Genomic DNA, 15,629 nt, shown 5'->3' on the forward strand with positions numbered 1-15,629 from the left:
ACATGCACATAAGGAATTTTGTCGAGATCTGCAGTACTTTGAAGTATAATGGCGTGACTGATGAGGCTATCAAGCTGAGGCTTTTCCCATTCTCACTGAGGGACAAAGCTAAAGACTGGTTACATTCTGAACCAACTGGGTCCATCACTACTTGGCAAGATCTTGCGCAAAAGCTTCTGGTGAAGTTTTATTCGATGGCAAAGACTGCGGCTATGCAGAGTGCTCTTAATCAGTTTGCGCAGCAACCTACAGAATCTATGTGCGAAGCTTGGGAACGTTACAAGGAAATATTGAGAAAGTGTCCACATCATAGAATTCCCGATTGGATGGTGATCACTGGTTTCTATAATGGTTTGGGGGCCCAATCTTGGCCCATGCTCGATGCAGCAGCTAGAGGCGATTTGTGGGCCAAAAGCTATACTGAGGCTTATAATCTTATTGAGACTATGGCTGCAAATGAGCACCAAAACCCAACATAGAGGATGATGCCTGGGAAGGTAGCAGGTATTCTGGAAGTCGATGCAGCCACTGCTATTGCAGCACCGCTCCAAGCGCTGTCTATGAAGGTCGATTCTCTAGCTACATATGGAGTTAATCAAATAGCTATGGTCTGTGAGCTTTGTGCAGGTTCTCATGCTACGGATCAGTGTTCTCTTGTCAATGAATCTGTTTAGTATGTGAACAATAATCTGCGATAACAGCAACCTGTGCCAGCTACTTATCATCCTAACAACAGAAATTATCCAAATTTCAGCTGGGGTAATAATCAGAATGTTATTCAGCCACCATATCAGTAAGGTGTGAGTAAACAGTTTAATCCACCTGGATTCCAGCAACCACAGCAGTATGCTCAAAGGCAATCATATCCTCAACAGGGAAGTGCAGCTGCACCTACTAGTGCTGATTTTAAGGAACTTAAGCTTTTATGCAAGAGTCAGGCGGTTTCTATCAAGACCTTGGAAAATCAAATCGGTCAAATAGCCAATGCAGTGCTCAATCGTCAACCTGGAACACTTCCCAGTGACACGGAAGTACCAGGCAGGAAGGAAGCTAAAGAGCAAGTCAAGGCTATTACCTTAAGGTCTGGGAAAGTTAATGATACTGAAAAGGCAAAAGAAGGAGAAGCTGAAGTTAGAGATGAAGAAGCTAAGCAAAAGGAGAAAGCGGCGGAACCAAGGAAGACTACTGTTGAACACACTCTGCTTGAGGGTAATACAGGGGAGAAACAACTCTATCCTCCACCACATTTCCCTAAGAGATTGCAGTAACAAAAGCTGGATAAGCAGTTCGGTAAGTTTCTGGAGGTGTTCAAGAGATTCACATCAATATACCTTTCGCTGAGGCTCTGGAGCAAATGCCTAGTTATGCGAAGTTTATGAAGAGTATTCTTTCAAGGAAGGTGAAACTGGATGACCCTGAGACCGTTGCTCTAACGGAAGAATACAGTGTTGTTCTGCAGCAAAAGTTACCTCCAAAGCTTAAAGATCCAGGTAGCTTCACCATTCCTTGCACCATTGGCAAGTTGTCGTTTGACAAGTGCCTTTGTGATTTGGGAGCAAGCATCAATCTGATGCCGTTGTCGATCTTTAAAAAGTTGGATTTGCCTGATCCAAAACCCACCTACATATCTCTACAATTGGCTGATCGTTCTATTACTTACCCAAGGGGCATAGTGGAGGATGTGCTAGTCAAGGTGGATAAGCTCTTCTTTCCTGCAGACTTTGTTATTCTGGATTTCGAGGAAGATAAGAAGATTCCCATAATCTTGAGAAGACCTTTCTTGGCTACTGGCCTACCTTGATAGATGTGCAGAAAGGTGAACTTACTATGCGGGTGCAGGATCAGGATGTGACCTTCAATGTATTCAAAATAATGAAATTCCCTACAGAAGATGATGAGTGTTTAAAAGTGGATGCGATTGATTCTGCGGTTACTTCAGAACTCGATCATATGCTAATGTCTGATGTATTAGAAAAGGCCTTAGTGGGGGATTTTGACAGTGATGATGAAGATGGCAATGAGCAATTATAATATCTGAATGCTTCTCCCTGGAGGAGAAAGCTGGACATGCCGTTTGAATCTCTTGGTACTTCTGACCTCAAGAATGCTGAAGGAAAGCTCAAACCGTCAATTGAGGAAGCACCTACCTTGGAGCTCAAGCCATTACCTGTACACTTGAGATATGCTTTTTTAGGTGATGCATCTACTTTACCTGTTATTATTGCATTTGACCTTTCAGGTAGTGAGGAAGACAAGCTCTTAAGGATTTTGAGAGAATTCAAATCAGCTATTGGATGGACCATAGCAGACATCAAAGGGATCAACCCTTCATATTGTATGCATAAGATTCTGCTAGAGGAGGGTAGTAAGCCAACTATTGAGCAACAGCGCAGACTGAATCCTATCATGAAGGAGGTGGTGAAGAAAGAAATTCTGAAATGGTTGGATGCAGGCATCATTTATCCTATTTCTGACAGTTCTTGGGTGAGCCCCGTACAATGTGTGCCTAAGAAATGAGGTATCACTGTGGTAGCAAATGAGAAGAATGAGCTCATCCCCACTCGAACAGTTACAGGATGGAGAGTATGCATGGATTACCGAAAGCTGAACAAAGCCACGAGGAAGGATCACTTCCCTCTTCCATTTATTGATCAGATGCTTGACAGGTTGGCTGGTCATGAGTATTATTGTCTTCTGGATGGCTACTCAGGGTATAATCAGATTTGTATTGCACCAGAGGATCAAGAAAAGACTACCTTCACTTGTCCATTTGGCACGTTTGCTTTTCGCAGAGTTTCGTTTGGTTTATGTGGCGCACCGGCCACTTTTCAGAGATGTATGATGGCTATATTCTCTGACATGATTGGGAATAATGTTGAGGTGTTCATGGACGACTTCTCCGTCTTTGGACATTCGTATGATGAATGTTTGAATAATCTTCGTGCCGTGCTCAAAAGGTGTGTGGAAACTAATTTGGTGCTTAATTGGGAGAAATGTCATTTTATGGTGCGTGAAGGCATTATTCTTGGGCATAAGGTCTCTACCAAGGGTCTTGAGGTGGATAAAGCCAAGGTGGGAGTCATTGAAAATCTTCCACCACCTATTTCTGTGAAAGGAATCCGTAGTTTTCTTGGTCATGCGGGTTTTTATCGGCGGTTCATCAAGGACTTTTCAAAGATATCTAAGCCGTTGTGCAACTTGCTTGAGAAAGATGTGCCTTTCAAATTTGATGATGAATGTTTGACGGCATTCGAGACTCTCAAGAAGAGTTTAATCACTGCACCAGTTATTACAGCACCGGATTGGACAGAGCCGTTTGAGATGATGTGTGATGCGAGTGATTATGCGGTAGGTGCAGTCCTTGGGCAGCGCAAGAATAATCTCTTTCATGTGGTCTACTATGCTATTAAGACCTTAAATAGGGCCCAAATGAACTACACCACTACTGAGAAGGAGCTCTTGGCTATAGTCTTTGGTTTCGAGAAATTTCGATCTTATCTGCTTGGGACAAAAGTGACAGTATTCACTGATCATGCGGCCATTCGCTATTTGGTTTCCAAGAAGGATTCGAAGCCGAGACTCATTCGTTGGGTGCTCTTACTTCAGGAATTTGAGTTAGAGATCAAGGATCGAAAATGTACTGAGAATCAAGTAGCTGACCATCTCTCTAGATTGAAGAATCCCGAGTCTACTTCACAGGATAAGACATTGATCAACGAATCTTTTCCGGATGAGCAGTTGTTCGCAGTTCAGGAGGAAGAGCCATGGTTTGCAGATATTGTAAACTATCTTGTCAGCAATATAATGCCTCCTAATTTGACCTCAGCTCAAAAGAAGAAGTTTCTGCATGAGATGAAGTGGTATATGTGGGATGAACCATATTTGTTTAGACAGGGAGCTGACCAGATCATCAGGAGATGTATCCCGTTCTGTGAGACGGAGGGGATATTACGAGACTGTCACTCCATAGTTTATGGTGGACACTATGGTGGTGAGAAGACGGCAGCTTGTATTCTGCAAGCAGGTTTTTTCTGGCCTACTTTGTCTAAGGATGCTCATCAGTTTGTTTTAAGGTGTGATTGTTGCCAAAGAGTGGGAAATTTGACGAGAAAGGATGAGATGCCGTTAAATGTGATGCTTGAAGTCGAGGTCTTTGATGTTTGGGGAATCGATTTCATGGGGCCTTTTGTCTCGTCCTGCAATAATCAGTACATCCTGCTGGCAGTCAATTATATCTCAAAATGGGTAGAAGTCAAAGCTCTACCGACAAATGATGCAAAGGCAGTGTTGAATTTTCTTCATAAGCAGATTTTCACAAGGTTTGGAACGCCTCGGGTAATCATAAGTGATGAAGAGTCGCATTTCTGCAACCGTAAGTTCACTTCTATGATGCAGCGTTATAATGTGAATCATCGAGTTGCTACTGCCTATCATCCGCAAACAAATGGTCAAGCGGAAGTGTCTAACAGAGAGATCAAGCGCATTCTAGAGAAGGTTGTTTGTCCGTCAAGGAAGAATTAGTCTTTAAAGCTCGATGAAGTTGTTTGGGCTTACAGAATAGCATATAAAACTCCACTTGGTATGTCCCCGTTTCAAATGGTGTATGGTAAGGGATGTCATTTACCTGAGGAGCTTGAGCATAAGGCCTATTGGGTATTGAAAAAGTTGAACCTGGATTTAGATGCAGCTGGTAAGAAGAGAATGCTTCAGCTTAATGAACTTGATGAATTTCGACTTCAAGCGTACGAGAATAACAAAATGTACAAGGAAAATGTGAAGAGGTGGCACGATAGGAAGCTACATCCTAAGTTATTCGTGTCGGGGCAACAAGTTCTCTTATTCAACTCTCGTCTCCGACTTTTTCCTGGGAAGTTGAAATCAAGGTGGTCTGGACCTTTTATTATCAAAACTGTGTTTCCACATGGAGCGGTGGAGATTTTTGAGAATGATCCGGACCAAGCATTCAAGGTTAATGGTCAGCGTTTGAAGCACTACTATGGGGACACGGCAAACCGAGAAGTGGTTAGTGCCGTTTTATTGTCAACTTGAGGAAGGTACGCAACGTCAAGCTAATGACGAAAAAGAAGCACTGCGTGAGAGGCAACCCATGATTTGTTGTTACAGAAACCCTTAGAAGTTAATAACCTATCCAAAACCACAAAAAAATCAGAAAAATCGGGCTCGAAATTTTTTTTTCCAGAGACCCCCTGAGCGCCCGCTCAGCTCTACTGAGCGACCGCTCAGGGATCGGCTGCCAGAAATTTTTTTTAAGTTCATAAAAAATCCAAACAAATCAGAAAATCAAAAACAATAAATTACAGCCCCATTACCCACAATTTCTTTTCCCATTAACCCATGATTTTATCCCTCAAACCCACTCCCAATCTAATTTTAACCTAATCCATACCCTATATATACATACACCTATCCCATACATCTCCCACACACTTTCTACACTCAAACTCTCTCCCAAACACAAAAGCACTATTCTCAAGCACTTTTATTCAGATTCAATGGCACCCAAGAGAGCAAGGACTATTGATAGCAGTAGCACAGTCCCTACTGCTGATTCATCGAGGGGTACTACTGCGAGGCCTCAGTTGAATGACAGAGCTGCGGAGGAGGAGTACACTAGGCTTTTGGGGAAGCCGTTCTGAAGGAGAGGGGGTTTTTACCATCGGGGTGGGATGGTGAGTTGCTACCTATGATTGCAGAGATGGGGTGGATAGCTTTCCGTGAGTCGCCTGAAGCAGTACCGATGAGCGTGGTTCGCATGTTCTATGCGAACGCGAAGGCCGAGAAGAATGGGTTTTCTGTGGTCCGAGGGCTGACGGTTGATTATCACCCAGCAGCGATTCGCCGTGTGATTGGGCAGCGAGAGAGGAAGCCCGAGGAGGAGAACTGGAATGAGAAGACTGCTGAGGATTTCGACTTGGATTTGATTTGTGTTACTCTCTATAGGCCGGGCAAAGTTTGGACCTTCAAGACAGGAACTAATGAGTATCGTCACTTTCCGATGATCGCTATGAACAGGTATGCCCGTGCATGGAATGCGTTTATTTGTGCTAATATTCTGCCTTCTTCGCATGCACATGAGGTCACAGTTGAGAGAGCACAATTGTTGTGGGGAATTTTGAATGAGGAGTACTATGTGGACCTTGGTGAGTTTATCTACCAAGGAATTATGAAGTTTTTGAGGGGAGCTAAGCACATGAACATCCCTTATGCATCCACGGTCATGAAGCTTTGCCGAGCAGTGGGAGTGAACTGGCCGTCTCATGAGCAGTTGCAATTGCCGGCCGCTCTGATTGATTCTGGGACTCTGAATGGGATGCAGGAGTGGACCAGTGGTGAGCCCGAGGAGCATGGGCTGGGTTATCGTCTTCCAGGAGGGCGTCCAGCATGAGGTGCTACTATAGCTAGGCCTAGGCGTGATGAGGCTGGTTCTTCGAGAGCCCGGGAGGGTGCTGGGATGGCTGATGCCCAGTATAGGAGGCTGTCACGGCGGATGGATGCCATGTACGAGATGCAGAGCAGGTTTGCTCAGGAGCTCACCCTTGCGTTAGGGACTGCTTTTCGGGGCCTTGGAGCTGACATCCAGTGGCCAGTTTATGGTGAGGACTCTATATATCCGCCGCCTGATACTCCACCCACTGAGGGCGATGATGATGATGACTCCGAGTAGGTATACCCTGTGTTCCTTTCTACTACCTTCACTGGGGACAGTGAAGATTTTAAGTTTGGGGGTGGTAGTTAAGGAATATTTTGTGTGTGTGTCATATAGCTGCATATTCATGATAGTTAGTTCATATAGTTGCATAATTTTTGCCATATAGTTTTTTTTATAGCTTTATTTGTTTATCATGTCATGTAGCTCATGCATATGCCATAATCCCTTTTGCGATGATTTACCGACTGATTTGTGATGTTGATGCGAGTGTAGTGATGGCATTAAAGTGATGTTGAGTCATGTAGGTTGATATACATGCTAGAAGCATTTGTATTTTCACTAAGTCTTAGAGAATGCGTAAGGACTAGATTGTTGTTATGATCTGATTGTTTTCGAGGTTAATCTATTTATTATGCTTAGAATTTGATAATAGGTTCTTAGTGATAAAGGCATGAAAAAGAAAAAAATGGAGTAAAAAATGGAATTTGTTGCTAGTTGTGGCTAGGCGTCAAATGGCTAGTAGTCGGCTCGCATGTTATGCGAGTAGTCTAGGGTTGAGCAAGATGGAGCGAAACGCACTTGCTCAGAAATTTTGAAAAAAAAAAGAAAAAAAAAAGAGAAAAAAGAGAAAAAAAAAGAAGTATGTGTTTATGCATAATTGATCACGAGTGGGCTCTTTGGTATTCGAGTTATTAAGTTCTTAGGGGACTTTGTGCCTAGTGACCTAAGGCTTTTAGAGTCTGGGATCCGCTAACCTAACGCTCGCTACATGGATACCATTGTATAAGTCTTTTGTGTACCTCACTCATTGCACGGTCAAATAAGCATTATTGTTGTGAATAAAAAGCATGATTCCGTAATAAGCTCTATGATTCTCGTAGTGTTATAAGTCACTTTGTGCCTAGAATTTTTATTCTTCGTATAATCATGTGATTGCCTTGATGATAGTTGAGTCATAATAATTGGTCTAGTTCTGAAGCATATCTGTTAAGCATCTGCACACACCACGTTTATGGCTGTATGTTCATTTGCATGATTTGATTGATCTTTAGTCGCCTAATTGTATTTGTTGAGATGTTGTAAGTTGGTTGGATTGGTCGTAGTAAGGGGGATCGCTGCATTTCATATAGATTGCATTCATGCATGTTTTTATTTGTTTTTTAGTCTGTGACGCTTGAGGACAAGCATCGATTTAAGTTTGGGGGTGTGATAAGTGGCATTTTATACCACTTAGAACGTCTTAAAATAGCTTAAATTGGTGTCTTGAAATTAAGTATTTTGTGTATTTGATGCGTTTTTCTAGTGTTTGTGCATTTCAGGGTATTAGTTGCATTTCAGAGGAGTAATCATCAAGAATAAGCCTTGGCATGTGTTCAGCATTGCGAGAGGAAAGAAAGGGGCAGATTACAGCGAAGAAATGGAGCAAACTCAGGAATTTTCCAGTAGGGTCCTGAGCGCCCGCTCAGCTATGCTGAGCGGCCGCACAGAAAGCTGAGCGCCCGCTCAGCTATGCTGAGCGGCCGCGCACGGTCGGGAAAAATAATAATTTGTTTTAGACTTCTACTTCTGTTTGGCTTTCAACTTCTATGTAATCTGAGTTTTATGGGACTATTATATAAGTAGATTTAGAGACATTTTCACAAGCTTGGATCGTGGTATTAAGCGAGGAGAAAAGGAGACAAGGAAGAAGACCGTTTTAGCACACCACAACGAAGAGGAAACATATTTTCTTGTGATTCTGTATTTCGTTGTAACGTTGGATGCTAGTTTTCTTTCTTTTGAACCTAATTACTCTTGTGACGTACTCTAGTTTAATATAATTAGTTTAGTTACTATTCTCTTGTGTTTGTTTATCATGTTTTCATATGAACCCATGATGACGATAAGTGCTATCATGGGCTAATCGTGATCATGGGGTCGTAACGGATTTACTATAGAATTCTTTAGTTAATTGTTTAATACCTTAGTGTGTGATGATTGCATGATATCTAGTATTGGTTGTGCGTATTCGTCTTATGTGCGTCGCGAACATATAAGATAGGGTGTTAATCTCTTGTGAAGCGACAGTGGATCTCGAAAATTTAGAACTTGCCATGCTAGTATAGGTTCATGTATTATGTGCATGATTAGTGGGTAACTCTAACCGTTTTATTCGCCCTGTGTAATCAAAAGGAATAACGTGTGCTTAAATCATTATATTGTCAATTTCTGTAGACATATAGGAACTCAACATAATTGATGCCTATTCAACTTCTATCTTAATTGTGGATGTTTGGTAGAATGGTATTAGTACAATGAAAATTGGTTTTTATCAGTTTCGTGTTATTCGATTAATATCATCACTGTTGCATGCTAAGGGTAATAACAATAACTATTGAAGGAAGTAGTAATGAAGTTGTGATCTCATGAGTATTTTAATATTGTTAATTCGAAGTGTTAATTAAGGGGTTAATTAAATAGTTAATTGTAGTTAATATTTAGTCAACAATTCTAAGTGTTAGTGTCTTAACATTGAGAAGCAATCATACATTGGTGAGTGAGTTTAATTGAATAATAATTAGTGAACTAGAAAGTATTCTATATTACTTGCGAACGCGTATACTTGTGTGTATTATTAGCGCGTGTTTTCGCCCTAACATGTGACATGACAGTGCTTACTTTAAAAAAGTATGACATGTAGAACACGATCTATGGATTAAATACGAAAGACATTATTCAACAAAACTTTACAAATAAAGAAATTACCATCCACGTTCCACTTCTCCAACATGTAGCCCACATCATCTCCCAGAGTCGACTTCTCCGCATAAAATTATTCACCTTTCCATCCACGGTCGTTCACCGTCTCATTATTCAGAATCAGGGGGTTGTTCTTGTCCTTATTTACAAGGCTAAAACGACAATTACTAAACTTCTTGAGAGAATAAGAGTATTTTACCACATCTACATTGATGCCCAACTTGTGTTTTGTTTCAATTGCGTCAAGACAGGCTAGGGTTCTCCAAGTGGATCAATTGCCCTGGTGAAACATGCAAAGCCGTAATGGCACCCTTAATCATGTCGGAATACGGTAGTGAAAGTCCGATGCTGAAAGGATAGAAGTAGAAGCAAATCCATCCATCTCGATACCAGTCGGCAAGCTCTTCAGAAGAAGGAAGCACCAGGTTGAATTTGTCCTTGAACAAAGCCACAGCTTCAGCAATTCGATCGTCTTTCCAGTTTTGCTTACCATTATCTCGAGGGTCGAGTATGTTGGTAGGAGCCCATTCGCTTTTCTCACTTGAATCATCCATGGTTTTGATAATTTTAAGATCTTTTTGGGCATGAACGAATGATGAAAGAGGGTTGAGTGAAGGGTTAAATACATATTTGGGGATATAAGTGTTAATGAACTGATTTACGAGGAGCATGAATCTAGAGGTAGAGTATAAGCAGGGGTGTGTCTTATCGTTTTATCATTGAAATCTAATTATACACGCTACAGGTGAATTAAAATGATAAGGTTACTTTTATCATTTTAATTGGGGCAATTATTATGACCAGGATTTTGTAGACACGACGACAACTAGAAAACTTGACGACAACCTTCTAAGTCGTGAAGGCTTGACGATAACCAGTTAGGACATGAAGACATGACGACAGTTAGGCAAAACAAGAAGGTCTAGACAGGAACAAGCTGGAAAATTGTCAACATAGCAGAGATAAGGATAAGGATTAAGAAAGGGTCAAATAACAAACATATTTGAAGAATGAGTCCAACCCGAAGAAATAGGAGGACATGCAGTTGGAATTTGAACGTGAGCATAGAGTAAAAATAGGGATTTTAGTTGTTGATATGTACTATAAATACAAGTTAAGTGTTAGACATAAAACACACCACATCTTCTCAGAAAAACATAGAATATACGCTCTTGTACTCATAATTATTACATAGTGAAACTCTACTCTTGGTTGGGGAAAGTCCCACCCGCGGTTTTTACTTCTTAACGGAGGTTTTCCGCGTCAACAATTCTTGTGTCTTTAGTCTTTTATACTTGTGTCATATTATTGATCGATTAAATTATTCTTAGAATTAAAACCTACAATTTTCTACCAAAACATTATACAAACCAATCAACCAACCATGTATGTTGTATATATCTCATAAAATAGATAATAAATTACATAATGCACTAATAAAATATTTATTACTATTATACAAAAGATGAAAGATTAAAATTTTTGATACAGTACTTATTTTTGGGTACATACTGAATTTACATGATTGCCCTTATTTGTAAATTTTATATTAATCATAATAGATTAATTTAAATTTATTAAAATTATTAGTCAAATAAGATATTTATACTATCTTATAATGAACGATATACGAAATATTAAAAATTTGATTGATACGGTACTTCGTTAAATTACTTTATTATCCTTAATTCGTTATTTAACTTTATTAAAATTAATTCATTAATATTATATATTAGAAAGCCTCTTTCCCTTAACTTATACAACCTTTTTTTAATCCAGATACACTCAATGCCTACCCGTACTCTAAACCGCCTTTCGCATCAATCGAAACCAAGCAAAGTTATCTACAGATACATATTCTTCGAATCAAATTCGCTCCTTAAGAGCAAATCGGAGGTCAAGTTTAGGATTTCGTGTCATCTAAATTTTTTTAGTCGTGCAATTATTCTAATCATAATTAATATTAAATTCAATTTTTTATATAACTATAAATATATCTTATTATAAATAGGAATAAAAATTATAGTTATATCATATTATAAAATAGCCACGTATTTGGGATCCAAACAAATATTTTTATAAATATCAATAACAATAAATTTATCTATATTATTATATTAAAAATGAAATATTGAAAGTTTTGTTGGTAATCGTCTGGTGATCTGTATTTTTGTCATCTTTTAAATTTATAATTATACTTAATATAAAATACTTTCATTAATCGATTAATATTCACAACATAATTATACAAATGTAGTTAAATCTGTATAATGATCTCGAACCAAGACAAAAGAATATATACTTTTCACCCGGGCAAAAAAAGAATGTATAATTAACCCGGTCTAAAACAAAATAAAAAAAAATTGTTGAGAAGTATAATGGTACATGAATAAAAAAAAATATTTACACTATTCAAACGGTTTAAACAAAAATATGCTATTGATATTGCTTCAAAAACTTAAATATAGTTGCATTTGCTGCATCGGGTTAAAACAAGATAATAAACACTATTGACGAGATTAAAAAGGTGACTATTAAACCGAGATAAATGAAAATTACAATTGAAAGATAATTCGTTAATCGATATAATGACATTGGGCAAAACGAAAATATTGTATACTACTTATTCAGGCTATTTTAAAAAATATTCAGCCATGTCTAAATAAATTTAACAAAAAAATTAAATATAATTACTTGAATTTGGTTAATATAACGATTTTATATAATTATAATTTTCTTCTATATCTATTATATCTATACACTTGAAAATAATAATAAAAGAGCAATTACTTAAAACAATCGTGCACCGCACGGGTTATAAGTTACATTATAATGAAAGAAACATTAAAAGTTTGATAATCGGTCGGTCAATACTTGCTGAAATTACTTAACTACCATTATTTGATTATATTATTTAACAAAATAAAATAACAATGTTATAATTATTAAATAACCGGTCAATTATCAACTCACACTCATTATCAGTTTCATTGAAATTAATAATGTAATAATAAAATTCTCAAAAAAAAAGTAAAGTATAAAAATCATTTGATATCAAAGAACATCCTTATATCGCACGGATTTTAGACGAAATATTTAAAATTTAGTAGTCAATAATTATTGAAATTACGTAATTATCGTTAATACATTCTATTTTAAATTATATATATCGATACCCGTTGAAATTAGTTGATTATGCTTAGTTATTTTTTATACAACTAGAGTAATTGATATTAAAAAAACTCCATCCTCGTGCAGCTGCTCCTCTCCGAGCACTTGACTTCCCTTTAAATTAGGGGTGAGCGCGGTGCGCGCGGTGCGATTTTCTGCTCAAACAGCAAATCAAACCGCACATGCGGTTTGCTCAAATATCCAAACCGCAACCACACCGTGTATCCTCGAAAACCGCATAAACTACACCACGAAAATGCGGTGCGGTGTGGTGCGGTTCACTGCGGTTTATACTTTACAAGTTCAAAAATATTAAATAAATACAAAACTTAAATTTAATCAAATTTCCGAAAATAGTTTTAGTCAATCAGAATGCAACATATTAGTTCACTAGTATAAATACTTGGATTTTGGTTTTCCTAGTGAAGAAATACAAACAAGAGATTGTGTAGTCTCTTTTTTATTTGTCAGAAGATCGTGTGATCCATTTGAATTCATTAATGAATTTAACATATAATTATAACTCAATAAGGATGCTATGGCCATTTGGTGAAATTCAGTTTAACTAAGAACATAAAATGGTTGTTTATGTTACCCGATAGTAATATAAGTGTATATATATATATATATTTATATATATATATATATTTATAATATATTAAATATTGCGGTGCGGTGCGGTTTGAACCGTATTTCAGAAATTTAAAACCACAACCCGTACCGCACCGCGCGGTTTATTAAAAATTCAAACCGTAACCGCACCACGAAAATTAAAAACCGCGTTTTGCGGTGTGATTTGGTGCGGTGCGGGCGGTGCGGACGGTTTTTGCGGTTTATGCAGTTTTCAGCTCACCCCTACTTTAAATACTAACATCTTCGAACAGAGGAATTCCTTCATGACCCATTGGAACACTTTTTTCTTCTACAAGCACCAAATAATGGAAATTTTATTGTCCAGGTTTTATTATAGTAATATTTAAAATAAAATATTATTAGAATCATATTTATAATATTTATAGTTTTATACTATATGAATTATTAAAAATTTTGATACAATACCTAATTTTTGATACTTGCTAAATTTACATAATTCATCTTACTTGTGAATTTTTGTAAATTAAATTTAAAATAAAAAATAATTTTATATAGTCAGTATTACTATCAATCTATCTGTTACTATTATTTAAAAGACGAAATATTGAAAATTTTGGTATAGGGCCTGTGTTTTGGTACGTACCGATTTTATTGAATAATCCTTACTTTATTTAAAAGTTTTATTAAAAATTATTAATTAATTACAATTAAATAGTTAAAAACTAATATTTTGTAACCGGAAAGTGTATTTTTCATCAGTTAGCTTATAGAAGTGAAACAATTTTATGCGAATTGTCTAACGACGAGTGTTCACAAAACAAATGGAATGACCTTCATTTCTCCTTCGAGGTAATTTTTACTATTTAATTAGGCACACAATCGCTTGCTCATATAGATACAAATAGTATATTGATTAAAACATGTGAATCTACTTGGCTCGAAAGGAACTATTACATGATTGGCCACGTACAAATAATAATTTTATGTACGGTCGGTCGGTCGGTCAATTGTAATTGATATCAAAATTAATTTCCTTTATCAATTTAAATTATATTTTATATCAAACTATATATTATTCTAATTGATATTAAAGACAAATATTTTATCCATTTAAATTCCGATTCATATTAAAATCTATGTTATTTTAATTAATATTGAAACCAACTTATTCTACTATTTAAATTTTATTTAATTAAATTATAAAACAATCTTTACTATAAAATCAAATCGGATGATTATTATATAATTGAACTATAAAATAGATATTATAACATCTATTATATCGATATTATAAATATGTTTATCTATATCATCAAAAGACAAAGTGTTACTTTGAGGGTCTCGAGATAAAATAAAATAATCCACACTTTTCATCCGGATTACAACAATATTATATTATTGATTCAAACTAAAATAAAATATATAGCAAACTAAATTTAATTAGTTGGATTCAGTTAATATAATATAATGTGCCTCATGCTACGACAAAAAAAAATACTATTAATTAGGCTGGAAAAGAATGTTATTGAACCGAGTTAAAATAAGATAATATATATAATTAATCTGATCTAAAAAAAGTATTATATAATTGATCCAAACTAAAATAAAACTAAAACCAACATATAATTCGACCAAATAAAATTCATATACTTTATTTGAACTTCAACTTATGTCTGGACTATGAAACATTAAAAGTTTAGTTGCTCAGTTGGTCGATTGATCAGTTCTAATTCAAATGATTAAAGTCAATTTTCTCTACGAATTTAAATTCTAATTCATATTAAACTCCATATATCTATCTTTTTGTCTGTCTATCTATCTTTTTATCTATACTATATTGTATTGTACAATATTATAATAGACGAATATTAAAAATTTGATATTCGATCGATATTTGCTGAAATTACTTAATTACCCTAACCTAATTTTAGTATATTCTAATTCAAATTATATTTAAGTCGTTAAAAAATGTCTACTTCTAATTATAATATGACAAGGATTCAATACTTAATATTTTCAAACACGCAATACCAGGAGAAATGAAGCCCGACAGACAAATTATTCCCACAAATATCAAGAAAAATAAGATTTCTCAAACCCCAAAAAAATTAAGCTCATTATCAACAAATACAAAACACTCAAACTACTCAAACTTCCATAACTATTAAGAATACGATAAACAATCAAACATCAAACACCTTATGATATCAAGAACCGTAAGTCCACTCAATCTCATTTTAAAACTCTCATGAATAGATCCCGAAAACGAAAACTTAGAGATATCTAATTGGGCTAGCTATAGATTTTTCTGAACCTATTTAATGGGTCAGTTTATGAACTTATTTATTTTAAAATTTAATATTATAAATAATATACTTATTCAAACATACTTATTTTTTAATAAATATAATTAATAAGATATTAAAATAATAATTATTTAAAACAACTGTGCATT

General features: G+C 36.4%; 1 pseudogene; it reads right to left on the reverse strand.

The window, feature by feature from the left end:
- Nucleotides 1-221: 221 nt before the first annotated feature.
- Nucleotides 222-316, reverse strand: LOC141662948 (small nucleolar RNA R71; annotated as a pseudogene).
- Nucleotides 317-15,629: the final 15,313 nt, after the last annotated feature.

Source organism: Apium graveolens, chromosome 5, assembly GCF_009905375.1.
Source record: "Apium graveolens cultivar Ventura chromosome 5, ASM990537v1, whole genome shotgun sequence".
NCBI lineage: Eukaryota > Viridiplantae > Streptophyta > Magnoliopsida > Apiales > Apiaceae > Apium > Apium graveolens.